Source organism: Aquila chrysaetos, chromosome 11 (assembly GCF_900496995.4).
Source record: "Aquila chrysaetos chrysaetos chromosome 11, bAquChr1.4, whole genome shotgun sequence".
Classification (NCBI taxonomy): domain Eukaryota; kingdom Metazoa; phylum Chordata; class Aves; order Accipitriformes; family Accipitridae; genus Aquila; species Aquila chrysaetos.
In genome coordinates, this window is record NC_044014.1 from 31,817,588 (window position 1) to 31,845,554 (window position 27,967).

General features: G+C 40.3%; 1 long non-coding RNA gene across 1 annotated transcript; it reads left to right on the top strand.

The window, feature by feature from the left end:
* Positions 1-233: 233 nt before the first annotated feature.
* Positions 234-27,938, top strand: LOC121233674. Its single transcript, XR_005933611.1, has 4 exons — positions 234-1,058; positions 4,086-4,184; positions 26,560-26,737; positions 27,177-27,938. It is a non-coding gene; the product is annotated as an uncharacterized LOC121233674 (long non-coding RNA).
* Positions 27,939-27,967: the final 29 nt, after the last annotated feature.

Consider the following 27,967-nt stretch of genomic DNA (forward strand, 5'->3'; position numbering starts at 1 on the left):
ATGAGGACGCGTGTGTTTCCCGGTCGCAGCGATCGGGCCTATACGCGAGGTGAAAGGTGTTCAGGTGGCAGCCGGCCACTCACCGCCGCCTGCGGGCAGCCCGCCGACCCCTGCAAGCCCCGGCCTTGCACGGGCCCGGCTGGCCTGCTCCCCGCGCTGGCTGAGCCCGGGCCGGCGGCTCACCGCCATCCCCCAGCGAGGCGGAGCCGGCGACCGGAGGGGCGGCCGGCGGCCGTTCCCCTCAGCGCGGCGGCCATCTCCCGGGCGGCGCCGCGGGCCGTTTCCCCGCGCTGAACGCCGATGAGCGCCGTCCCTGCCGCCCCGGGGCCGCGGCGTTGCTGCAGGGACCCCGGAGCTGCTGCCGCCCGGGGCTGGCTGGGCCGGGCCGGGCCGGGCCGGGCTCGGCGGGGGCGGTTGGCTTCTGTGGCAGGTGGGGCGCGCGGGCGCTCAGCGCTGACAGGAATCTGCCCGCTCTCCCCTCCCGCCTCGCCTCGGCCCTGAACCACTCCTCAGGGAGGGGTGAAAGGAAGCTGAACGACTTGTCAGGGACAGACGAAAGGAAACGTGTCCAATAACATTTGTTTGGTTATGTTAGTTTCTCGCTGCTGCTCCCTCTAGGTGCGACGCGGGCAATTGGGGGGAGGTTACCCCCTAACCTGAGGTGCCACCCGAGCCCGGGGGGGGGGGCGTCCTCACCAGCTGCAGCCCCACCTCGTCCTGAAACTCGTCCCGGGCAGCTCTCCTCAGAGTTCCTCTGGCAGTTCAGGCTGCTGCGTTAAGTGTGAAAATTGAGATGCGCCAAATGCCTCAGATGTCCACAGCACGCCGAGGTGAGCGCCGAGCACCTGTGGGGTTTGAGGCTGTGGCCCCGGCACGGCACTGAGGGATGGGGCCATGCCACCCAGCGAGGCTGATGGCCAGCCCTGTGCCACGACAGCATAGTGCCAAGTCCCGCCAACAACCGCCAGAGCTGTGCCTGCAGCCCAGCGTGGACCTGCTGCTCCCCAGCGGCAGCGAGGCGGCGGGAGCTGGAGGCTTCCAGAAAGTTCCTGAGGGAGGTGAGCAGGCAGGGCTCTCAGTGCCCCCATGGCAGCACTGGTGCTTGCAGGTGCTGGCCAGTGGTTTCTTCCCCTGGGTTTTGGGGAGAGGTGATAGCCCTATGCCAGCACACAAGGAGGAAGGGACTTTGCGCTACCATGCTTGTGCAACCTGCCAGGACACGTGGCCATTGCCCTGAGGAGGGCCTTGTGGTCAGCACTGCCTGCCAGGCTCACCCTGTGGCCTGAAAGGCTTAAAAAAGTCCAGGTGTTTCACTGCTTTTAATTGCCTCTAGCAACCACCAGAGGGTGACATGCTGAAATTTTAACTTTTTAACTACAGAAGTGAGGTGTTACATTCTTTAAAGGTCAGAACTCATGATAAAATTCTGCAGGTAAAGAAGATGTTTTCTCTTGTGAGCTATTGATGAGCTAGCCACTCCTTTGCTGCTCTCTTGGGCTGTGTTTGGGGCATACTAGCCACATCTAGTTGTGAATTTCCTGTGGAAACCCTTTCCCTTGTGGAAAAACAATGATCTGGTAAAGCTGAAACTGTGGGAAAATAATTGTGAATTCTCCATTTTCTGATGTGGAAAAAAAAAAAAAGGAATTAATTTGAACATGGTTGATGCATCCAGTTTCACTAATGTTTACAGGAATATGTTTGTTTAATTTACTGTTCTGTTTGGAAATTTACATTCATCTTTTTCCTTAGGAGACCAGACAAAATGTGTAAAACAAGTTTCTAAATGTTAACATCCATATTCTGAAGGCGTGTGTTGTGTCTCCTCTGACCCAGAGGGAGATTGTGGTCCTCTGGGCTGCTGTGTCATGCATCTCCCTTCAACCCTGCCTACTGAGCCATTATCTCCTCCATGGCAGTAGTGTTTGATGCCACACAATTTACTTCTTCCCACCATGCACTACACCATCCTTTTCATCCCAGTCGCTGTCCTGTATGCCAGGTCATGATCTGCTTTCATTCTGTGCAAAGCCTGAGGCTGAGGCTTATGTGTATGCAGGAGTAGCCCATGGTAGGACCAGTAAAATTAAGTGTGAACAGTACTGATGGTTTGCTGTACAGAGGAAATTGCTGTAATTTGTAGATTTATAGATGTTGCTGATGTGAAACAGATCAGATTTTGAGTGACCAAAGTTGAATACTTATATTTCTGTAGATATTAGAAAAGAACTTGTGTGGTCATTTTGGGCATAACTGGCTACCCACAGTAGACAGCTATAAAAGCTAGTTGGTGTTACATGTTAGCTGGGAACTTAGCAACAAGTGGATTCATGCTTAATGACACAATCCATTCAGTTGCAGTTACTTCAATATTGAACACTGTTGTTCCTGTAGGTGTGAATTCTGCGTGAAAAGACATAAGAATCAAACTGCAAACTAAACGTGAAATAGACCCTGGGTCCTAGGGATGCACCAAGGCTGAGGAAGGCATGCTCTTCACCTCAATGAAAAGAAAACAATAAAATGAAAGTTGAAATGTTACTATTTGGGCCTTTAAAAAAAGATTTTTTTCATTGCATGTGTGCAAATGAAATGATAGGGTACTAAAAAAAAAACTAGTTAGTAAGTAGCTTTGACTAGTGATCAGCATGCTCGTACCATTAAAGATCTTTGCATAAACCAGAAAATGGCCTAATTTAACACTGAAGCAACTAAGCAGGTGATGGCTGGAGCTTAAGCAATTAATAATTAAGAAGCAGGAGAGAGAAGACACCACCTGAGAAGAAAACATGCTGTGTAATGTAGAAGCGACTGCTGAAGTGCATACACAGTGAAGATGTGACTTGGATACTTTGCTCCTGGGCAGCATTTTTTCAAAATACTGCTGCGTTGCAGATTTAAGACTCCAGTGGAATACAGATTAATAGAAAGGTATCACTCTTGCAACTGTACTCCTTACTCAGGTTTCGAAGGTTAGGAAGTTTTTGACTTCTTAAGGAGTTTCACTGCCAAAAGCACTTTCTAATTTCTATGGTGTCGTGGTTTAACCCTAGCCACCAACTAAGCACCACACAGCCGCTGACTCACTCCCTCCCACCCATGCAGTGGGATGGGGGAGAGAATCAGAAGGGAAAAGGTAAAACTTGTGGGTTGAGATAAGAACAGTTTAATAGAACAGAAAGGAAGAAACTAATAATGATAATAATAACAATAATAAAATTACAATACTAATAAAAGGATTGGAATATACAAAACAAGTGATGTACAATGCAATTGCTCACCACTTGCCAACCGATGCCCAGTTAGTTCCTGAGCAGCAATCTGCCCTGCCCTGGCCAACTCCCCCCAGTTTATATACTGGGCATGATGTCACATGGTATGGAATACCCCTTTGGCCAGTTTGGGTGAGCTGTCCTGGCTGTGTCCCCTCCCACTTTTGTGTGCCCCTCCGGCCTTCTTGCTGGTTGGGCATGAGAAGCTGAGAAATCCTTGACTTAGTATAAACACTACTTAGCAGCAACTGAAAACATCAGTGTGTTATCAACATTCTTCTCATACTGAATCCAAGACATAACACTATACTAGCTACTAGAAAGAAAATTAACTTTATCTCAGCCGAAACCAGGACATATGGTTAGACAACAACTTAGGTGGAATACACACCTTGTTTTGGTTTTTTTCCTGATCCTGTCCATTACACAGGGAATGAAAAGGGCTGTAAGTGGTTCCTTGCTAAAATCCAGGCATGCAGTTTCTATTTTAAAACTCAAGTGTATGTTTTTGTGCTACAATACTGCTGACTTTGCTCTAGCTATGCATAGTTCCTTGCCCTCTGTCCAAGCCATTTTTAACTCCACTGTTCTGTTTTAAAGAAAACTGAATTGGAGAAGAAACATGCTTCTAATTCAGTCTTTTTTTAACCTCAATGGAGATGGAAATTGAAGCTGCTCTTGAGGGAAGAGTAGTAGATGGACCAGAACTACTTAATATCAGAGTTATAATTCATACTGCTTACATCTTATCATAGAAGTACAAATTGTACTGTTCTTGAAAGTTCAGTGCTTTTTTCTCCCCATTTAAAACAGGGATTCAATCTCTTCATTTTGGAAAAAGAACTCGGTGTCTTCATTGACTTCACAGTACAAACTCTTCAAGCAAAACCTGACTTCTCTAAGGACTATGAGGTAAATGCTAGCTTGATAGCAATAATTAAAAGCAGAGGTTTTGTTTCTGCTGAGTTACTTCTTATGTTATATGTTTTTAGGTAATAAAACACTTTGTTACTAACTTTTTATATGTACTCACAAGTATAGGAAGGCTTGTGAGTAGGCTGCATTTGAGAAATTCATTTGCAGCTGAGACAAGTTCCTAATGATTATTTTTGTTATGATGATGGGCTCATCCCAGTTGCTGTGAACTTTAGATTGACCCTGCCCAGTGGCAGAATCCTTAATAGCCTAGTCAATTCAGGAGGAGTTTCTCTTCTAGTGAAAATTAGGAAGGTAAAAAAAGGGGGAGGTCATAATCTTGTGGATCCATGTGTGCTAACTGTACTGCTTCCAGCTGTTCATCATTGCTCCCTGGCTATACTTTCTTGCCTTCTCAGCTTGTTTATCCATTGACAGCCAACTGAGCAGTCCCTGTACAACTCTAGTTCTGTTTCAGAAAAAAAAAGTCAGATTCACTGTGACTTCAACAAGGCCAACAGCTGATTTCGTTAACTCTGCCTGTCATAGCTAAGATGCTGGAGCTGCGCTCTTCTCCCTGTTTTTAGCTGACATAATTATGCCATCAAAATGTTGTTGTGTAAACCAAGCTGCAGTGAGTTTGAAACGTTAGTGCTAACGTGGCTGGTCTAACACTTCCTTCTAATTACAATTTGCACATTGGAATTCTTTAAGCTGAAGAGAATTAGTAGGGTAAGCAGAGTTGCTCCTGACCTTGGAGCTAAAGGACATGGCCTTATCTTCCACCCAGCTCCAGAGCTGTCTTAGAGGCTTTCTTCATAGTAGAAAAGCATATGAGAGCCTTGTTAGGATAGTGGCTGTCAGCCTAGATGAATGTGTATGTGGCTAGGAGGAGTGTGGTGGCAGTGGAGATTGTGGTTGGCAGACGAGTTGACACTGTGTGGACACCTCTGATAGAGGCAGTACAGTTTCTTAGCTGTTTTCTCACCCGGCTACAGAGATCCCCCAGAAAACTAAAAAGGCCTCTAGAGAAGATTATATTATTGAGTGTGTTCTGATATCTGTACTTCAGCACTTCCTGAAAATTTGATGCAGTACAATATATGAGGCAAATAGTTCATCAGGCTTATAGCAGTCATCAAAGAGATTCCTTGGGAGTGGTAGGGAAGGGAAGAGGTAAATACTTGTCCAGACAAGCTTTACAGTTTCTTTTGTGACATGTAGTGTACAGCAGAAAGAGGAACCAGATGTTTTTCTGTGATAACCATAGTTTCTGAAATGAGAAACAGCAGGCAGGAAAATTCAGCCAATAAAAGACAGGAGTATCTAGCCACTGTAGTGAGCTTTTAAGCCTTTCAGTGTTATGTCTTCACAACTGAAGCGTTACCATGCATAGATGTTGTTTAGGAGAGATGTAACTCAAAGAATTTTCACCTTGATGACCTTTGATGACTGATGTTCTGCAACAGAGAATGCTGGAATAGGGAGCACTGACTTTGATTCTTTTCTGCTTATCTCAAAAATCTGCAAAAGCTTTACGTTTTAAGTGACTCTCAAAATTGCAAGCATCTATTAGTATTAGGTTCCATAGCAGATTTGTTTCTCCTTTCCTAAGCCCCTCTGAATTTCCAGTGCATAATTTTTATAAATCCTTGGTCTAGATCTTCATCAAAACTTAGTTGGGGAAGATGGTACGTGACCATAAACTGCACCTCTAAATGCAGTTATTCTGTTGAAAACAAATGCCTCAGTCCCTCCCCCCCACCCCCCTCCCAACCCAAAAAAGGCAAAATCCAGCTTTTATGATTAAAATAAATGACAATGCCCTTCTTCAAAGCAAAGTCACTGAGAAGTATCTGCAAACACACATTTCCTTTGGCATAAATACAGTGTGGCCTACAGTTCACAGCACAGTGGTAGCTGCCTGCGCCTGTGTCCTCGAGGACTGGACAGCTCCTCTCTAGCTCACTTTGCTTCTCACCTACCCTGTACAGACCTGCTCCTGGGGCACTCAGACAGATGGTCCCTAATGAGATCTACTGGAATAAGAACGGAGGTGGTGCAGATGTATTTTTGTGAGTTTCTCCCTCTCCTACTTTTCACCTCTTGTCTCTGAATTGGCAGCTCCAGAGCATAAAAACAAGTGATTGTTTTTGTAGGGAAAACAAGATACAGAAACGATGCTAAACGAACAAGCTCATTGGTAACCTGTTTGTTTGGAGCAGACATTGCAAGACTAATTGGCAAAGAAGCGTGAAGCAGAACTGGCTGGCAGGGAGCCCCATAATGCCCTGCACTATGGCCCTTTCTGCCTTGCTTGGAAGAAAACATGGTAACTCACATACACAGCCTTGAAATTAATCCTATTAGACACTCTTCTGAGGAAAAAAAAAAGAGGGATACAGCTTTCCACTTTGATTAATCCAATGCAAATCTGTTTTAAAGACACCCCCTCCCATTGTGCCTCACATTTCCACATGCTCTTGAATAGAAATGAGCTCAAAACTGTTGGGAGCTTCAGCTGTGTCAGAAATCTAGAAATCTAGGAAGATAGGAAGAGGCTGTGACAGCTTGGTCTGCTTTGTTTATTCAATTAACAGACCATCCGAGGAATGGAAGATTTATGAGAGATCAAAAAGGACCTGTCACTGTCCTCGCTGTCCCCTGGTGGTTTTCAGGTTTTCAAAAGAACAAACCGTCCACTCCTGGGGTGAGGGAAAGACCTTTTTCCATAACTGAAACACCCCAGCTACTGTTTGTCCAGGCCTGTCCTCCTCTTTCTCAGACCCATCCTAAGGCAGGTGGATATTCATGGGGATCTCTTCTCAGGTACAGATGTGTTATTACCACCCTACAAGGTGGACACCAGTCTTGCAGTGATTTATTTTTCATCTCTGCATTGAAACAGAGAAGCAAAGGATGAAGTGAAAAACCTTGGTGCTTCTCAATGGACTGGGAAGGGGTGGTGCTTTTCTTAGTGAACTTCCTGGTATTAATGGTTTTAGCTTGAGGAAATGATGTGTATGCTATTGCACTGTCTGTCTGCTCAATTATTCTCTAATACCATATGAACCCATTAATTGCGTTGAGCTTGATTGTCTCAAAGACAGAGTTTTTGTAAATGCCATGGAAGCTGGTGGCTGAATAAAGGGGGGGAAATACCCCAATGGGTTCTCCTACAGAGGGCAATACTGACAGATTTCAGGTTGTCTGTGTTCTCTTTGTCATCAGCCAGCTGTGCAGGCAGTACAGGTTTAGTCCTGCACTGGCTGTCCCTTCCTGTCGAGTTATCACAAAAAAAGATGGAGCTGCTGCTGCTGCTAAGAATGAGGATAGTGGTGGTGGCCCCAAGCCCATAGGAAACATGTTGTTGATTCCACTATTCTTGTTTCTAAGGGAGCAATAACCTATTTTGGGCTACTCGATTTGAGAATTCAAAGTACCTTTAAATCAGCCATGCTAACAAATTATTAATTTTTTTTTGTCTGTTGCGCATGGCTGTTGTATAAATAAGTCTTTAGTGCTTTCAATTAAAAAAAAATAAGAATAACATTATTCTTATTGAGTAATGGTGAAATAAGAACCTTTGAAACACACTCCTAAATTAAAAGAAACCCCTGCAACAGGAGAAAATGCTAAAGAGTAAAAGGAAAATAATCAGATTAGGAGGTGAAATGTTGTTTCACTGTTACTGCACTGTATATTAGTAGTGAGACTTGCAGAACCTATGTGTCATTGACAAACAGCATTTTTTTTAAGGCAGAATTGTAGCAACCTCATAGGCAAACTCCACATTTGCAACAAAGTGAGAAGAAATTATTTCAGGTCAAGGAAAAGGATCACAGACCTTGCTATATGTGGGAGGGTTTCTGGCAGCAGAAAAATGGAGATTCTTTTACTTTCTGTATTCAGCAGAAGTGATAAGAAGTGGGTTTATCTGCTGGATTTCAGTCCATCCTCATTAGCTCTGCTCCCATTATGGTCTCTGAAATGCAGGGCTTGAGAGAAGGCAGTGTTCGTGTTTCCTATTGCCCTCTACAGGGTCTCAGAAGTAAAACACCAGCTTAAAAATAGGGAAATATGTTGTATTAAACATCAAGTAACAGGAATTTGCACACTATAAGAAAGCTGAAAAGATCTTAATAAGCATTATTTACTTCTGAACAATACACTGCTGCCTTTCAATGGCTAAGCTGGAAAATTTCATATGTGAGTAACTTATTGATTAAAACAGCTTTTAAATAGCAACAAAACTCCACAGTGATCCTTGCTACTTTCTGTTATCATCGGCTGCATTGCAAACTCAGTGATACTCTGTATTTGTGAGGCTGGAACAGGCTGAGATTGCTAACATTCACCTCTCTCCCCTGGCCTGAAAACAGAGTTCTTGTTTTCATAACATTGCCATTTGAATCTACGCAATTTTTGAGAAATCAGCATATTCTTATCTTTCAAACAGTACTTTTTAGTGTGAATTTGACTCCACTTCTGAAGAACCAATAACATTTGAATGCATTCCAATTTCCATTGTAATTCATGCTTAGAAGTTTAGTCAGACTGGAAATCTGCAGAATAGCTTGGGTTACATAAAAACAAACATTACAGCCCCGAATGGGAATCCCTTAAAATCAATGGGACACTTTTTCTATTCACTTCCACAGATCTCGAGTCTTGACTGTTATTTGCTTTCTCTTTGGACAAAAGATTTCAGGCAACTACTTGCACGTTCACATTTGTGTAATGTTCAATTTGTTTCTGGTGGGCAGTTATAAAGATGGGGCATGACCCTTCTTTTGGAATAGAGACTTATTATACAGTAGGAATGATGCTTCATATCAGGGAAAACTCTTTTACCCTGTAACCAACTTTGAATGAATTTTGAATTATCAAAACACTGGAGTTTATATGTGTTTCAGCAAAGACTGGCCAGGGCTTAACAGCTGAAATTTCTACCCACATCAAGACTTAGTTTGTAAAGTACCTAGTGAGCAATAAATTCACCCCCCCCCCCCCCCCTTTTGTACTAATGTCCTGTGTAAGCAAGCCCTGAATCTGCTCTAAATCATGTTGCTTATGAAGAGAGAGGTCAGAAAATAAAAGTGTATTAGAAAAATAAATGAATGCAAAGCTCTAAGCAGTATGATGAAATGTGATATGTCTGTTGGCACAGGACATTTTATTGCTAGATATTGCTATAACACCAGAAGACCATTGAAAATCAACACTGAAATCAGATCTGATTCATACCTATACGTTCTTTTACATTTTGGACTTTAATACTATCTGGCCATTTTCAAAATGAAAAGTGATTGGTTGGTGGTTTTCTTAAGGCAGAGTTTTCCTTTCTCACATAGATGAGTAATTAAATTTGTATGTGCTTGTTTTTAAATATCTCTGAGCAACTTTTTAATACTTTTTGTGTTTTGACAAAGGTACTCTTGGCATAGGGGCAAAAAGGACTGGTACACGTCAAAATAACTGTATCTATCATGTTGCATCATTAAGAGAACAGGCTGATAAAATGTGTCAGTCTTACACTAGACAGTTATGTAGATAAATTGCTGTTGACCTTCTATCACTTTCAGTGATCAATCCTTCTTTTAGGAAAAAGGGTAGGTGCAATTTCTCTTTCAAGAAAGATTTATTGTCACGTAGATGAGGGGCAGGGAAAATGTGAACCAGTCTGTTGCTATTTATTCCCTTGCCAGTTTAAATCCTTAGGCCACTCTATATTGGCTTTGTTATACTTATTACTGCCAGATATTCATCACAGGATTTATTTTTCCATTGCAGTCTTCCTGAAACTGTGATAATGAATTTCTTTTACTACCTTAACGTCTTCAGAACACGCAAGCTTAGAACTTGCAAGTATGTAATTCAGGAGGATTTTGGAAGAGCAATTAAATTTGCAATTGTATTTTGGAAGACAGGATCATTGTGTATCTTTTTCTTGTACTGTAATAAGTAAACCTGTGACACAAATCTTCATTTCCATGTCATAACTGTATGGAGTGACATTGGAGATATCATTTAAATCAAAGTAGTCTGTAATGCTGAAGTTCAAATCTAAGATGTCAGCTATGATGTCAGGCTCCTAGCATTTCTTTGACTATGCTGCGATAAATTAACATGTAGGTTGGATTCCTGAATCTACCCCAATTTTGTCTTTTTTTAACTTTTAATGGTGGAATTGTCTATAGCTGCTAAACAATTATTTCTGTGGAATAAGTGACTCTGCAAGTTCTGTTATATTTTGTTCCTTTTATTGACACACTAGTTACTGAAGCTAGCATATAGTGAGAGCCACGCTTGGCTCCTGCCCTCATCTGTAATCAGGAAGATAATAAGGTACCTTTAAGTGCTCTGCTTTCTTTACCCCTCTTACAAGATGGAAGTGGATCAATAGAGAATTCTATAGCAAGCCGAGCTGGTTTTGTAATCATAATGGCTCGCAGTTGAATCAGGTAAAATTAATTCACTCTAATTGCTTGCTTATCTATTGTGGTTATTTTTAAGAATTCTGCTTCACAAAATATCTCTTAACATGAATACATTTTAAAGGAAGTATCACAAAGTATTTTGTAGCATAAAATGGGTTTCTTTGGCATGCGGGTGACAGCTGAATGCCATAGTGAAACATTCAATAACTGCACACAACTGGGGAAACCCTGGTGGTCCCACTGGGATCAATTACGAAGTTCGGGTCATTTGCAGGTGAGTGGCTGAGTAAGTAGTTAATTGGGCATGTACACTAATAATAGGAGACCTCTGTCTCTTATAGGAGACTGAGTGCATAGAGTGGGCCTTGTCCCACTTGAATAGTTCCTCCATTAAAATGACTGTATTACCAATTGGACTTCTCTAAGCTTGTTTTCTCTTACATCAATATCCATTGTGTTTCCCTTGTCTTTTAATGACCTTACAATTGATCTATTCTCTCTTTGATCATGGTTAGCTGACCTGGGTTGGGGTTGGGGGGGGGGGTGGGGTGGGCAGTGTTCCATTGCAGTCACCTACTTGTTGGTTTTGCTTGCTGATCAATTCCTTAGATTAATTGTTTACTAATTTCCATGGATTTATTTTAAGTTAGGGATCAGAAGTAGAGTTGAATGTCAAATCTTTACCAGTAATTAGGAGGAAAATGGAAAAAAGAAAAATCAAGTTGAGTTCATATGCGCTATAAAAGGCAAAATACAAACTGTGACCCTGAAGTAGGAAAAGATTTTATTTTAAAAAATTTTACCAACAGAAGTTGCCATTTCAGGTTTTATATTATTTTTGAAGCTGCCAGATGATTTTGTTTCCCAGACTACTCAGAGATGCTGAATTAGTTCTGTTGAGCCTACAGAAAATTTAGACTTTAAGAGTAAGTTACTAATCTGATCATCCAGTTAATCACTCCAAAAGGTAGGTAGTGATGTAGGTATTCAGTGTGTATTCATGGTGATTCACTTTGTAATTATAGCCTCCTTAGGCTGAGGTACTGGAATACTTTTTTACCTGCAACCTTTTGTCATCTTTGCTTCTTTCACCTACCCTGGATACAATTTTAACTGACATAGGGCATAATAATTCTTGAATAAAAAAACTCTTGAAGTCTTTCTCTTGAAAACTATTTTACTTTAAGTTTTCATGTTGTTCTATTGCCTAAAATATTATGGGAGAGGGTCAATGGGAGTTGTTTGCAATAACCGAATAGCTTGCTGAGTCGTGATTTTCTAGGCTTGAATGACTTTGCAGCAGGTGTATTTCTGTAACACATTATTTTAATGCTGTTGAGTTAAATTAATAATTTGGATAGTTCATTCAATGTTTTTCTAGTAAGTGACTTGCAAGCATTCACAAATGTACAGGCTGTGCTAGAGGATGTTGCTTGGTTGGAGAGAAACACAGTTATGTTTCAAGGTGGGGGGGAAATTTTATTCCTTGTAGACCTAGTCATGAGCCTGGATATGCCAGTCTAACTGACTTCAGTGAGTCTGGGCTGAACTCTGTCAACCAATTTAATTTTTAAACTTGAGACACAAAGGAATGAAAGGCGTCTTCATGTTCCACACTGGGCACGCTGTGTGGATGATCCAACTTGAGATCTTTCAGGTTTTCAACCCCACAACACCTGGTCACCATTTAGCCTTGTGCACTGATGCCACAGCCTTATTTAGTGAGTACTGTAAAGTAGGAAAGCTGAAAAGTAAGTACAATGATTTGGCCTTTTCCGATCTTTTATGATTCACCTCACCTGCCTCCTCTGTATTACTATTCTGAAATGCTCAGCAGAGCTGAGAAATTTAGTGTGTTCAATAGGGTAAATTTGATCCGAAATGCTGCCCTGCTGTGTGAATATGGCTAATACTCTATTCCAAACAGTTCACAGTTTCCTCTGATTCATGAGTGGAGATTTAAAACTATCCAAAGAAACATTTCTCCCACTCACTCTTGGCTTCTGCTGATCCTTCAGAGTCAGTTTCCTGAATTCTAATGTACTTCCATGTGAGCTGGGGCAGCATAAGATGCATAAACATTCTGTTGTGAATGCTTATGATTACCTTACAGAAGACAATGAATTTTATGTGTATTCTCCAGCGTTCCTTAAAATGTGCTGATCAGCAAATATGCATGCCTGTAAGCCAGTTCAGTAGAACAATTGTGAAATAGAAACACAATAGAACACAAAGCAGACTTATTGTAGCATGGGCGTTTTAGAGTTTTCAAAAGCATCTAGAGAATTTTGGAAAACAAATTCCATTGAGAGTCAAATGGATTTGTATGGTTAAATCCTTCAGCCATTTTGGAAAAACTTCTCCTAAATGAATAAATACAGGAAACTGTAAAACAAATCAGTGTATTCATTCCCAAAGGAAGAAAACAAGTTCAGGAAATATATAGACTTCATATGACAGCAGGCAAAGCAACCTGAAAAATTACAGAAGATGGAAGAAAAAAAAAAAAAGACTCCCAAGTTCTTTCTTATTTTTTTTAAATATATTTTTGCTGTTCATTTTTTTTAAGAATACCTGTCCCAGCTGATGGCTAAAGGCTGGATTGACCTTAAGTGTAACTGCTGTGACTTCAGAGGTTCAAATTTCACTCCTGATGTTTTAGGGAAATAGATTTGGGGCTGGCTGGAGTATATAAACCTCCATTATCCTGCAGTGGATGTTGTCTCCTTCACTGCTGCCTTTCATTTAAAGACTATATAACACTGTGTTATATCCAGCACAACCATATAAATTCCTTACTTGGGAAGATGATGTTTGCATAGGCTGGTGTTTGTCTGTAATCTGTGAAGTAGAGTCTAACTCAGATAATTTGTAGTATGATATATACATACCTTAAATATATATGTACCTTAAATAGGATGAAGCCCTAAAGCCCAGCGGAAGCCCAGTGAAATGACAGTTTGCGGTATGCACCAGATATATTTCTCAAAAGTACTTTCTGCTGAGATGACGTTTCTGTTACTGTGTTCAGTGCTGAAGAAATTATATGCTCATCACTCTGAGTTCAAATGCTGATGGCAGTGTAGGTATGGACATCCATCCTTTATATATTGTTACCAGAGTGCTGGTAATTCTTCCCCAGTTCAGATGGGTAAATCAATGGAAGTATATTGTACGTGTTCTTGGATTATTTTTAAAACAAAACAGCCATTTTTCTTGTTCGTATTCCAAGAAAGGTCTGAAGAAAACCTGAGATTTTAATATGTATCATAGCTTCTCTTTCCATGCTTTCTGAACCCATACAATGTGATTGCTTCATATGTTCAATTTTGTCTCAAATGCAAGGTGTTTTAATTTGTTTTTAAATAAAGGGCAAGATTTCTAATGGATAAGGATGTAAGAGAAAAAAAACAGTTAAAAAGATGAGAAATCAGGATAAACCTGTCATTCTCTCTGCATAGGCTGGTGAAAGGAAATGTTTGGACTTGTTTTTTGCCTTCTGCACAAACATTGCCCTTGTAGCTGTTGTGGTAGATAACTAGATGATGGTTAGTTTTGTTGGAACCAAGTCCAGTCCCAATTATACTAAGAGTATACAGATCCCCAGAGTATTCTTTTTTGCATGGGGTGTGATGTGGCAGCATAGGAGACCAAAAAACTGATTATCGTGACAGCTAACTATTTGCAAAGTTTGAGGGATATTTCATGCTCTTCTCTCTTTCTCACTGGTGTTTGAATTATTTCTGCCATCTTTTGCTAGTAAGAGGGATTATTTTTTCTAGTGCTCTGATACATTCATAATTATTTAGACCATTTAATAGAAAAATAAATAAGCATACACCCCAATTAAATTAAATTAGCCCCCCCAGCAGTCTCTGAATCTTAAATATCTACAGAGCCAGTTGAAGAAACACTGTGAAACAGAAGACAGGCTCTTCCACCCTTCCAGTCAATAAGCTAGTAGAAGATATATCATGTGGAACAGACCACTCATTTTAACAACAACAACAAAGTATATTTTTAATAAATTAAAAATATTCTATTCCTTACCTCCAGAATAAATACAATCAATAGAATTGATTCCAAGGTCAGCAAATCTACCAGTGTACTGAATGGGAAGCTGTGACACTGTGCAGTCCTCCCATACTGAAGAATAAAATATGGTGACAGAGATGGAACAGGGTTACCTTGGTACCTTCCCAGGCATTTACTGCTGAGTAAGCTATCCACCCCCTCTTTTTGAATTTTAAGACAGGATGCCTGGCTGTAAAACATGAAATAAGATAGGGTACCTTCTGTCAGAGTGCAGTAATAATGGGAAGAAAGGTATTTTTGAGGAAAAAATGATGAAAGGAGAGGGGAAAGGCACTTTTAACTCTTGAAATGGGGAAATTGTAACAAGGCAGTGAAGTTCTTTAAGGCAAGTTGTAGTTACATCAGCCTGGAACTGGGATGTTCTGAGACCTGGAGTTTGTAGAAGTCTGTAGAAATTGCAGGCAACAGGAAGAATGGAGGAAAAAAAGCAGAGATGTATCATATCATCTATCTGAGGGAGAAAGCTGAGAAAAGGTGAATGTTTTGAGTGAGAGAACCAGACTAGGACTGGGGAAGGATATTTTAGTCTCCTTAGTTCAGAGGGCTAATTTCATCCTGAGTGAGTGAATGAGGGACCAGAGGGAGGGCATGATGTTCTGGTTTGAGAGATTGGTTATGAACTTTTAGAAAGCAAAGAGACAACAGGAACAGAAATGGTGTCACAGGGGGATTTAAAGAGAGAGAGAGGGGTTCAGATCATTTAAAGAATTACCTCCAATTGTATTAGCAATAGAAAAATGATTTAATAGAAATTTATATAAAAGTGCGACTTCATGGAATTTGATGGCAAGGTTCACTCTATTACTTAGTACATGGATGAAATGCACACAGGAAAATGAAGTTAGAATCAAACTAAACTTACGTATATAGGGATCCAAAATGTAATAGAGTAAAAAGGAATGTTACAAAGAGTTAATTTCTTGTGATTTGTACAAAGATTGGGAATGTGGGAAAGGGTAAGGGAGACCCTCCTGTTGAGTCATGAGGTTCAGAGTAGACCCCCTTGCTTTCTAAACTCTTATCGGAGTCTAGGTATGGCTGGATCGACGCCTAGTCCCAGACTTGGTCAATGGTTTATATCTAAGGGGATTATGAGTATAGTAGCAGCCTAAAATTCATTCACAGTTGAATAAAAATCACAACCAAAACTTAAGTATAAATTTGAAAGTAATAACTTATAATACACTTGCTATAATATACTTACTATAGACTATTCATGTTAGTACACACGTGTGCGTAAAGACACTAAAAGATATACGTATGAGAGAGTAAAAGAGAGTAAAAGAAAGTGAAAGAGAGAAAAAGAGGTATATCTGTTAAAAATTCCCCCCAAGATCAGTGAAAATATTCACATTGAATGCTTCAGCATCTTTCTCAACAGGTGAAGGGTCAAGCCTCAAGGAGCGGAGAGAATCAGTCCAGGTCATGTTGGCTTTCAGTGACAAACCTCTGATTTTTGCAGACAGGAAGGTCTGCGAGTTCTGAGAGGCATCCCACTCAGAGGGAGATGCTGGTCACAGCCCGCTGCAGTCCAGGAAAGCTCAAAGGGCCTCACTTAGTACCACTGTTTATAGGTTCGGGAGATGATTGACTTTCGTCATCAACAAATTGCTGGAATCCCAGCTGCACTGGAAAGTTCTGAGACTGTCTGAGAATAACTTAAAACATAGATTTGGGATGCTCCAAGATTGTCAGGGGAGGACTGTAATGTCTCAAGGTCGTTATGAGAACTGGCTGTAGGTTGTTAAGAGAACGTGGCTATCTCTACTCCTGCACCCCCACCTCCTCCGGGCAGCAGGAGTCCTTGAGACACACAGCATATCTCCCTGTCTTAGCTGTGTAAGAGTTTCTGGCACAGTCAAGGGTCACTTAACTTCCTGACTCATTACACTTATGCTAAGGCCTACCAAGCCTTCCCAAGTTCGTAAATCAACCTGGAGAGAGGGAAAGAAATGCACCACCACCAATGGTCAGTTGGGAGAAGATAGCTTCTGTTTTGAGGTCTCTGAGCTTCCCTTGTGACAGGGAGAAACAATATAGTAGTTTCTGTGCTAACTCAGAAAAAATGGAATTTCTAGTTTGGGAAAAATGAAAACTGGTCAGTGATTAAAGCCACAGGACTGAGCCACTTGACTGTCACAGAAGTACCTCTGTATGTGCTCCACAATTTTTATTCTATCTGAATTTTCACTATGCAAGAAAAAAGTTTCTTTAGGACCCGCAGAAGTATAAGTCTGTAAAGTCTCACTTTCCTACACTGAGACACTTATCAAGAGCAAGGAGACCAAGGGAAATGACTGATTTTGACATTACTGGGGACAGATATAGTTGAGGAGCAAAATGATGCATGTGCATGTGGCTGCCTAACTTCACTGTAGTACAAATTTAAAATACAGCTTTTCACTGAGGAGATGGACAACTTTGAATTTGTGACAGGGAAAGGCTTAAAAATGTGTTCTGGACAATTAATTTGGTGGCACTGTATCTTGAAATGAGCTGTTTATCCATGTGACAGAGACAGCAGAGGCATTAGCAGTACAAATTACCCTGCCTGCATCTACCAGTATGCCCTTACATTACTGTAGAAAGTGAGAACCTCTCTGGAGGCATCAGAGTAGTGAGTCTTCAGTTTACTCTGCCATTGGCAGCTTGTCTGAGACTGCCAGAAAGATGCTAACTAGTGCCAGCTATTAGTCCTGAGAGGCTCTTCAGATCAGGCACCCTACAGCCAACATAAGGGGACTGCTTTATTTTCACAGTAGTAGTTCTCAGTATATTTTCATTCATGCAGAGGGGATAAAACTCCATTAGTTATGCCAAGAAAAAAAGGTGCAAGGAGATATTTATCTAAAATTCAAATGGAAGATTATCTAAATTACCATCTGATAATGGAGGCACACAGAATTAAAGACAAAGGTACATGCCTGTGTATGTCAGACCTTTGACTTTCTAATCCTGCCCAATTGCTGCAGTCAGGATCATACAGATTACTTCTGTGAGCTATTGCTCAGCAAAACCAAAACAGATCAACCATGGTTTGTGGAATTAGATCAGCCCTGTCCTGAGGCATCAAGTGCAAAATACAAAGCTTCTGGCAAAAACAGAGAGAAATATAACCAGCTTGTCCTCCTTAAATCTAAGTGAGGAAAGTGCATCTGGTGTAGCCATAAAATAAGAAGTGACTTGTTTTAAAAGGAAAAAAAGCATCAATCTGTCATTCTGGAGCTATGTTTTTTTCAGTACAGAATTGCTGTAGGGATCACAGCAGTCAGGGATAGAGAAAGACTATTAATTGAGTCCATTCCCCTGCACTCATGGACATAATCCCCTGATGCAAATGCATGGTTTATTAAGGTTGCAGTGTACTTGCTATGGGAATCAAACCTCTAATAACATCATCTCTGAGGAAAATGCTTTAGAATTGTGCTGTGGATGGTTGTGCACCAATGCTATACACTGGTAAAAGGAATAGACCATGGAAGTGAACACAGAGCAGTAAGAAAGGCTGTTTAAAAGAAACCATGAATGTTCAGGTTGTCTGCAGGCATTAAGTGCTTTTCAGAGAGGTCAGTATTTGATGAGAAAACTGAGATATGTTGGCTTGAGACATGCTTAAATTCTCCCAGCAGATCTTGAATTTCAGATCCCATCCTAGTACACTTCAGCCCAGAGGGGAAAGCTGTGTTAAATGCCACAGAAATTCTGAAGGACAAGTGTGAGAAGAAGATAAAAAATTCTGGTGCTATTGGAATCTCCATCAAATAGCTAAATAAAAGATCAAAAGAATAGTTCTAGCAGCCCAGACTGAAGGCAGAGAAGAAACTTATAGAGCTGGGTACCTTTATTGTATTTATTATGGAACATAATTCAGTAAAGTCTTTTGCCAAGTTCTCAGTCCTCTCTTCTCTGTGGGATGTGGCTTTTGGTCTACAGCTTAGCTGCTAATAGCAGATTTGGAAACACAGCCATGTTGTACAGATATCTGTGGTTGTATCTGGCCCAGAATTTCCTTCCTCCTCCCCCTACTCTACACTTTTGCAGCTGCTGTGACTGCCTCATCTATACTAGTAAACATAATGGTAGGAACACTAGTGATGGGTTTAAGCCACTGTGTTTGTATTGTATATTGCAGTGTATGTTGAGGGCCTAAGATCCAAAACTTGGAGACAGCACAACTGCATAAACATTTAACTTGCATCACAGAGTGAGCTTTTATGATACATGTCTCATTTTTTAACTGAGCTGATGTTTTTTATCACAAGAAATTCAGTTCATCACAATAAAATTAATTCATCCTTCACTTACCTGCCAGATCCTCAGGGCTGGTTCACTTTTTTCTTTTGTAGGAGATGATGTCTTCACAAAGGCACATGAAATGCAGCTGAGAATAATATTTTTGTTTACTACCTCTTGCTTTACAAGCTCAGTGTAGCATAGGACAATACAGAAGAGAAGCCCTGAAATCAGGGCTATTGGTTTTCCTAGGATTTTGGTTGAGGTTTCTGGAAACTGTAACTCGCTCTGGGTTTCAGTTTGACTTGCTGCCAGGGTCCATAATCCAGGGAATAAAGCCCTAACCCTCAGAAAACAGCTCCTGGTGAGGGTGTTAAGTTTGTCATTCAAAAATCAAGTCACTTAATTGCTAATGATTTTTTAAAATATCAGTCTTTGGTTTAAAGCCTGCTGCTAATTGCTCATCCATGCATATACACACAGTGCTAGAAATTTTGGATCTGAAATAGTATCACTTTAAAGCTTTGATGTTCACCTTTTAGAAAGTTAGTTACAGTTGTTTTTCCTCTTCCTAAAATAAATGTGAGAGGAAACATCAAATTAATCATAGATACAAAGGCTGCCTGTAGCAAGGTAGCTCATTAAGCTTCCTTTTTCCAAGCTCTGTGTTTCTTTCAGAATGTTAATCTCCATCGTATTTTTTTTTTTGGTTGGAGTGTGTGTAGTATTCTGCAACAATGAAATGCTTTGCTGGGTCATTTATCATCCTTTGCCTTGAGGGAAGTCTATACAATTATCTTTGTGCTTGTGTTACACTCTAAAATTTTATAATCCAGGTGTCTGCAGGCTTCTGGAACTTGTGCAGTGGAAGACACACATTAGAGAAAATGCTTCTGAAAGCCCATCCTTGGAAGTTACGTAGTTATATCCCCTCACACAAAGTAAGCTTTGTTTTTCCATTGCAGTTATCTGGCTTACAGCACCACCTACAAGTTACTTTCAAATTGCAGATGCAGGCTGATGATCTTTGCATGTTTGTGTACCTTATTCCATGATGTAGCTGCAGTTGCCCACTGTTCCACAGACTCATGAGAGCATCAGTGACTTCAGCAATAGCAATTTGCTGCTATTAAGGATACCATGGCTCAGCAATTTTGTCTGCATCTCGGGAACCACTGAACTTCATCCAATTCCAAAGGTCAATACAAGTCCCTGCAACCCATTTATTCCTCAGCTCTGGATTTTAATTAATGAGGGAGGAGAAGGAGCCATGGAAGGGAGTCTGCACTAAGGATGGTCCATATGCCAAAACTTGGTAAACTAGTGTAAAAGGCAGTGGTGGAAGATCAGGTCCAAAGACGGTCATTATGAGCAACCAAAAGCAACCTTATTGTTCCTTTATCAGGTGGAGCTTCATGCTAAACCATTGGGCTTTTTTACTTCCACCTCAAACTCTTGTCAATTTAACAAGTTTGAGTACTTTGGTTTTGTGAGAGTGAAATTAGTAGCACTCTGACAGAGGGATAACTGAGTTGCACACCCCAAGTATCAGTAAATTATTGCAATGGCTGTAATGGCTTTGGTAGAATTTTTTCTTTCCTGTCTTTCTCAGAGCACAGTATTCCTCATGTACTTTTATGGCACTATGTGCAGTTCAGGAAATGTTTATCTGTAGCTCTGCTGTCAGTTAATCCCTCTCCCCAGTGTAGCTGACAAACTTTTACTCTGGTGGAAATTGTGATGATACCCTTTATTCTTTCATTTCTGTTAAAAAAAAAAGATGTTATTTGTACTCACAAAAATGAAAGGCACTTACCAATATGGATGCACTCTACAGCTATTGGAACAGCTCACACACTGCTACTGCAGCTGCTGTAACAATAGAAAATGAAGCCTGGGTTCATACAAGTTCTTTTTGCTGTTGTTAAGCAGAAGAGGGAGGAGATTATTCTGTTCCATTTGAGGAAAATATTGTTTAAATTGAAAAAATTTCAGTATGCCCCTTAGTTAAGCCTGTGTTTACTAATTTATCCAATCTGAGTGTTAATTATGGCTTTTTTGATGTAAGTTCATCTAAAACTTCTTCCACAGTATCCATAACGCAATCCCATTCAAATTCTCACTGGTTTGATTTGGGTGACAAGGCTATGAGACAAAGAAAATACCTGGAGTGAATATTCGCAGAAAAGCATGGGAAAAATAAATAATAATAATAAAAAAGCATTCCTAGGAAGAGAGCACATAATCTTTCAATGTAAAAGGAACCATTAATTTCCCAAGTGCATTACTGTTAGCAGGGGGTAGCTTATCAAAAGGATTTTTCTGCACCAGAGCAGTCCTAATTAATCACACAGACATGAACTTCCTGACAGAGTTACTGACTCCTACTGGTAAACTTTGAAAAGCATATTGTTGAGCTGCAATTTTGCAGACACTTTATTTCTCCTTCTCTCACTTCATTTTTTAAATTGCCAAATACTTTTGCATGTGGACAGGATTCAGTATTTGAGACTTTATAGGCTCCTGCTGCTTCTTCCCTGAGTGAAGTTATAATCAATTTGTGACATCAGAGATGGCTGTTGTAGAGGTGGTTATGTCATAAGAGTGTGGTTTCAGGTGGGGACAATAAGCAGTGGGAGCAGAAGAAATGTCAAGTAATTATACACATTTCATATTAGCTACTGTAGTAATACAACCAAAACCCACACCACCTATTTTTGGCAGAGGCAAGATTATTTCTAAACTGAGAATAGCACAAAAGTTTTGCATATCATGTCAGGTGCTCTGCTGGATTCTGTTAATTTGACAACCAGTTTACCAACTGGTAGAAAAAAAAGGATTTGTTTTAGTTTTACTGAGCTTTTTATTATATGTTACATGTAAAAGAGAGGAAGATTTTTGCAACATAGTAACGGACGACAACTCTAGTCCAATAATTTTAACCAAATCTGTTACCTGAGAACAGTGCTTTAGATGTATGAGGGAACAGCTGTAATAATTACTTAATTCTTTCTTTTAACAGGATACCTTGGTGTCATGCAGAAAAGAGGGAAGGCCAAATGATAGCAGAATACCAGATGTGGAAGCTTTAATTACAAGGAAATCAGACAAGGGCTTTAATTTTGGGGTTTAAGATGCTGGCAAAGCTTTCTGCAGAGCCTCTGCTGATTCAGTCATGTCAGGAGGAAGTCTTATGCTGTCCTTGCACACATGACAGTTTGCTTGAACAGAACACGTTTTTCTGCCAAGACACCCTCCTTTCCTCCCCCCTCTCCTTATTCATTTCAAGAAGAGCAATGGAAGTAGTACTCTGAGGCCTCATTTAGGTCAGCATCTTCTCTGTCCAATTAGCAAATATCCTGCATCACTGATTTTAAGAATTAATGTGACCATAGTCCTCTAACTAGTTACAACATATGGACTCCATCTTGAACAGTATTAATTTCCAGTTATCAGGGAATAATTTATGGAAAAGCTAACAAGAAAGTTTTGCTTAACTCTTCTCCAACTGCTCTTTAAATGAGGGCTCAGTGTTGCAGGTTTTTTCCCACCTGATCCCATCTTCTTGCTGATATTGATCTACTCATATTGCTTAAACTAAATTACTGCTTGTGCACCTTGCATGGACATTGTGTTCCCAGCAGAGTTCTTGAGTTGATTCCTTAGCCTGAATTTGGGTGCATAGACCTGATCATAGCAGCTGGGAGCCTTCTTTTGCAGGTTAAGGAAGTCCAGTTAACGTGGATCCTAACTCAGCCACCAAGCACCTCTGTCCCCTTGAGGGACTGATGTACTCTGCTCCATGTCTCAGTTTTCCCTCTGTAAAATGAGGGTAGAAAAAAATCCACCTGTAAGGTGAGGAGTGCAAAGGTAATAAATACTTCAGCAGATAAGAACAACATCCACTGAAGCCTCCTTCCTTCATTCCTTCATTCTCTGGGAAGAGTTAAGCTTGCAGGGAAGGTGGACTTCTGAATCTTGTCAGTCACTGACTTCATGTCTGTGTCACTCCACGGGCCCTTATGCTACTTCCTATGAATCTTCTGATAAATCCATCCTTCCAGTTGGTGCTTTGTGTACTCTTCTAGAGAAACTATACATACCAATTACAAATACCGTCTCCTAATATTTCCTTTTTTTAGTCCTAACCTAGCAAGAGTTTAGCCCCTTGGGAGCTCAGAGCAATAGCCAACTTTACCACCTGATACAATGGCTAGGATCAGAGCACTGATCCTGATTTCACAGTCCCCCCACAGTCAGCCCATAGCAAAGTAGAGTTTTAGGATACAGCAGGTCTGGGCTCGACATAACCAAAGGAACCATCTTAATTCAAGTTCTTGTACTGAATGGGGGTGAGATTTCTTTTCAGTATTCCCTAGAGGTCCACACCCTAAAACCTCCAAAATATTTCTTTTGGTACCCACCTCCTGTGCAGTCACTGTAGAGTCATTTGGGAACTTGTGAATTCCAGTCAATCCCAAGTTATCTAAAAGTTAATTTTTGTGTTTTGTTGAACCTATGCTTAGTCTTTAACTTGTGAAGGAGAAGGAAAAAAGAGAAGAGTAGGTGTGAACGCAAACCAACACAAAGAAGTAAATAAACCCTCCCTAGTGTATTGGGACTTCATAATCTAATTAGCTGGCATGTTCCCCTCAACTTCTTAACAATACAGTGTTAAATATCCTGGCCAGTGACAGAGAAAGGAGATCACAGCTGCCTTCTAATAAATAGGGCTGCCACTCCTTATGGGACCCGCAGTGGGTAACTCCATCAAAAAGGGTAATTCAGACTTGCATTGTGTCTTCTAGATTTTATATTATGAAGCTCTTTATCATGAAGACCATTTATTTCCTGGCCAAGCAAGGGTCAGGTGGATAAAAGGTTGGTCATATGCTGCACATCCAGAGCTTAAAAAAAATGTGAAATTGGAAAAAGTAGAGATACTCTTCATGAGGGAAGGGAGAGAGAGTGTTAATTGCACTTCAGGAATGTGAGTTGTTGATAAGGTGTTGATAGCTAAGATAACAAGCTGCATCCCCACGTAGCATCCTATTTCTACTTGTTGCCTTGCTTCCTGAAGCATTTATATAGTGCATCCCTGAAGCAGGGTTTCTTTCTTGACCTGCTGTTTGTTTGTATGAAAAAGGTAAGGGCAAGTATAGTATTAAAGCTGTTTCCTTCACTTTAATAAAATATCAAATTTCTGCTAAGGGCAGTAGCATTGTTAGCACAGGCTGTATCCTAGACTTGCTTTGCTGTTGCTTGGGGTGTCTGATGCCAGGATGGGCTCCATGTGGGATCCCTTAGAGCAGAGTTCCTGTATTTGAGCCCCTCATGAGATACATGCAAAGGCTTCAGACTTCCTTTGAAACATCTCAATATTGTCTTTAGTGTGAATGGCTCCTGCTGCTGTTAATTAATGTAGGTTAAACCTTATTGTTTGCTAAGTAGAGACATCAGTGTGAAGAAGTCTTGCTGCAGGAATTACTAGGTAATGCACTTTTGTTTTATTGCTGCTGTTTGAGGGGAAAAGGATGCCTGACCTGTTCCCCTAGGAAAAGAAACAGCATGTTAAGCTTGAAATTATCGAGGTTTATTTAGTGTATTCACCTTTCACCTATGCCAATCTCTGGCATAAAAGGGCCTGGTTCTTACTTTGAGGAATGTTTTATCTTGTAAAGAAAGACCAGCATTGACCAAAGCTTCAGGTGGGTTTCAGTTACAACCTTTTGTTAATCGTACTCAGTCTGGGAGGATGGGGCAATTGGGATTGCTGTCCAGGCTTGAAAATCCAATGGAGAATTTCTTAAACCGTTCTGGGGAAAATCTGTAATGGTTCCTCAGCTTGGAATGGGACCCAGTACATGTAGGAACACTGTGCTGCTTTAGTTAAATTCTTAAAATGCTTGTTTACATTGATAAATATATTTTTTAGGTAATAGCTGGTTAACTTGTATCTGGAATATTGGGGCATCCATTTTGTCTCTCATTCTGTTTTTTACATTTCCTATATTAAAAAAGCACTATGTTATACCAATGTGAAATGAGCTCTTCACTACATGGATTATAAGATGTTAAAGAGTGAATGTAGTGTCTGATTCTGCCCTTTTGAATGTTCTTTACAGCAGTCTTCAGGTTCACAATTATGTTAAAATAAATACTTTTTAAAAATTTGTTTAAAAGAATTATGCTGTCATATACAGAGCGTGGCAGTGGAACAGACAATGAAAAAGAATAGGCTTTTTTTTTTTCATGTTCAGCTCTCTTTTTCATGGTGTATTTATGTGCCTATCTGTACAAGCTTAATAATGCCTTAACCTAGTTTTTTGCATTCACTGTGAAATAAGTTCATAGAGGCTCATGATAGCAACCTCTATTTTTGAATCAGAGGGGGAGGGAGAAACACACCTTGAAAATGCAGCTTTAGACAGTCAAATACGAGATTCTCTGGAGTTATACAGACGAACCCTGTTTAGCTTTTCCCAATGTGTGTGACTATTTCAACAAATATAAGCATATAAAATAATCACTGACTATTTGAGACACCTGACCAGATTAAAATAACTTCCAAGTTGCATTGTCGCATTGTGAGCACAGTTGAAATGTTACCTGAGTGTAGTAGGGAGAAGAAAGCTGGAATACAAGATCAATTCAAAATTCTTTGGTGATGTGTATTTCTTTACCTCAGGAACAAGAGGTCTAGTTTTGAACTTTAGCCATAGAGTGCATTGAGGACACTGAGAAAGGCAAAAATGTAGCACCTTCATAGCTGGCAGATCTGCTTTTGTGAGAGATGATAAATACAGATATTTCAGTTCTGCAGTACAGACAGCAGGAGCAAATAGCTGCTGGAGAGCAAAAAAGATTCTCCTTGGCTCTCTGTACAATCAACGGGTCTGTTATCGAAGGGCCCATTGCTACAGGACTGCCTAGAGAACGGTATGTACTGTAATGAACTGCAGGGAGCCACATCTGCAGATAATCAATTATAATGAAGGAGTATAGCTTAATATTTGAGACCTCAGGTTGAATTTGCATGGCCACAGCTAAGAAAAAAGCTTTGCTTTGCTTATAAACCAGACAAACCTGGTCAGTAAAACAGTAGAAACAGAATAAATGTGTACTCTCACAATGTTTTACTAAGTGACTTCTCGGAGTAGAACACCACTTCATGTTCACTTTTGACATTTATTTATCTCTGAGGGACCCTACAAAAATGGAGAGAATTAAAAAAAAAAAAAAAAAGGAAAAAAGTCTCTCAGTTCTCAGATGAGGTAATTTTCCACAAGATTGCAGAAATAAGAACAGAAATTGACCTCCAGGTATTCAAAAGCAGTAGTCAAAGCTGTTTTACTTAAGCAGTGGAGTTTATTAAAGTTAACTCTTGTATGGTTTTATCACAGATCAGTTTTGTCAGCATGGTAATGTGACACTTAGACCATTGAAAAACTGCTGCCAACAGAATGCAGCTCATTCTGAGCCTTATTTTCCTATCACAGGATGGTTGGATTTGTATCCTAGGTTGAATAATAACATACTCAAACCTCTGAAATTAATGAAATAGCTCCTAAAAGTATAATTCTTTTCCTTTATTCTCCATGCAGATTACTGGGATATACTCAGCAGCTGCTCTTCATGTGAACAACTACATCCATATAACTTTTTTTGCCTCTACTCCTGAATGCAGATGATGATGACTAAAACCCCTTCTGAACAGCCCATATATATGGAAAAAGTGTTGCTGAGTTAAGTCTTCAAATGAGTCCCAAATATGCCATGAAGGTCTAAACCATTCTGTTGATTTCATGTTTTTTTTGGTCAAAGTCTCACTGAAAAAGTGCATCTCTGGAATAAGAAACTTGGGACAGCCTAGAAAAATATAAATTTGCAATAGTTGGTGGCCCCCTTCCTTCCTCCCATCATTAAAAAGAGCTGCCACTTAGAAAAAGTAATTTTATACTGGACATCAATGAACATAAAATAGTGCCTGTCAAATAGCTCTCTAAACTTACAATGTGCAAGAGACAACCAGAAGGATACTATGCTGAATGGTGGTATAGATCTAGTCTCTCAGGAAGTTAATTTAATAAACTCTCTAAAACTTTATTTTATTTTATTTTTTTTTAGTAAGGTTGAGATAATTGCTAATCAGGCTTTAAAATGTGCAATAATGAAAAAGTAATCTAGCTTTTCTTTCCTTGCCCCTCCTTTTTCCCTGCAGGCGGGAAGAAATCTTCCTTATTTCAGAAGTTGCTAAAACCACCAATTCAGGATTTGTACCTGCAGACTCTGGGAAGTACATGTGAATTGTTAAATTTTCATCCTCTTAAGGCTGATTGACAGTAATTTTCTCAGCTCCTGAGCACAGGCTGAAACAGAAAACAGATTGGGCAGATGTTATGCAGTACTTTGTGTAGATATTCTCAATTTGAGACCCACAGTGCTGATGAAAATGTCTTGAAGAGATGCGCTGTCCTGAAGTAGGTGTTATACGCAGGCCAAATGCCATCCCAATTATGGTTAACTTAGTCACAGAATTACCTGGATTTGAGGTTTTCCTTGAACTGAGCATATGAATCACTCTTGATTATTTGAGTGTTTTTCTGTTTGAATTATGGGGGATTGAGGTATGGGATAGGGTCTGAAGAAAGAACAATGGCATCTTTGCATGTAATGTGAAGATTAATTATTTCACCTCCTGGCTCTGAAGAGTCATCTGATGAAATAACTGGTAGCACCACCAAAACCCATCCCTGTTATAAATATTTACATGAGAAGACCCATAGGCACCTGGACTGTCACACTTGAAATCCACTGTTACAATTTCCCACCCTCCAGCTGGAGCAAAAACACAATTTTTTTTTTCTGGACCCCTCTTTTAGCTGAGGCATGAAGTTTTTTTTAAATTAAACCAAAAAATGTATTTATCATTATGAATTACACTCAACAAAATTTTTTTGATTGTTTAAATAAAATTGGATCTTCTGTATGATTTCCTTCCAAGTTCGGAAG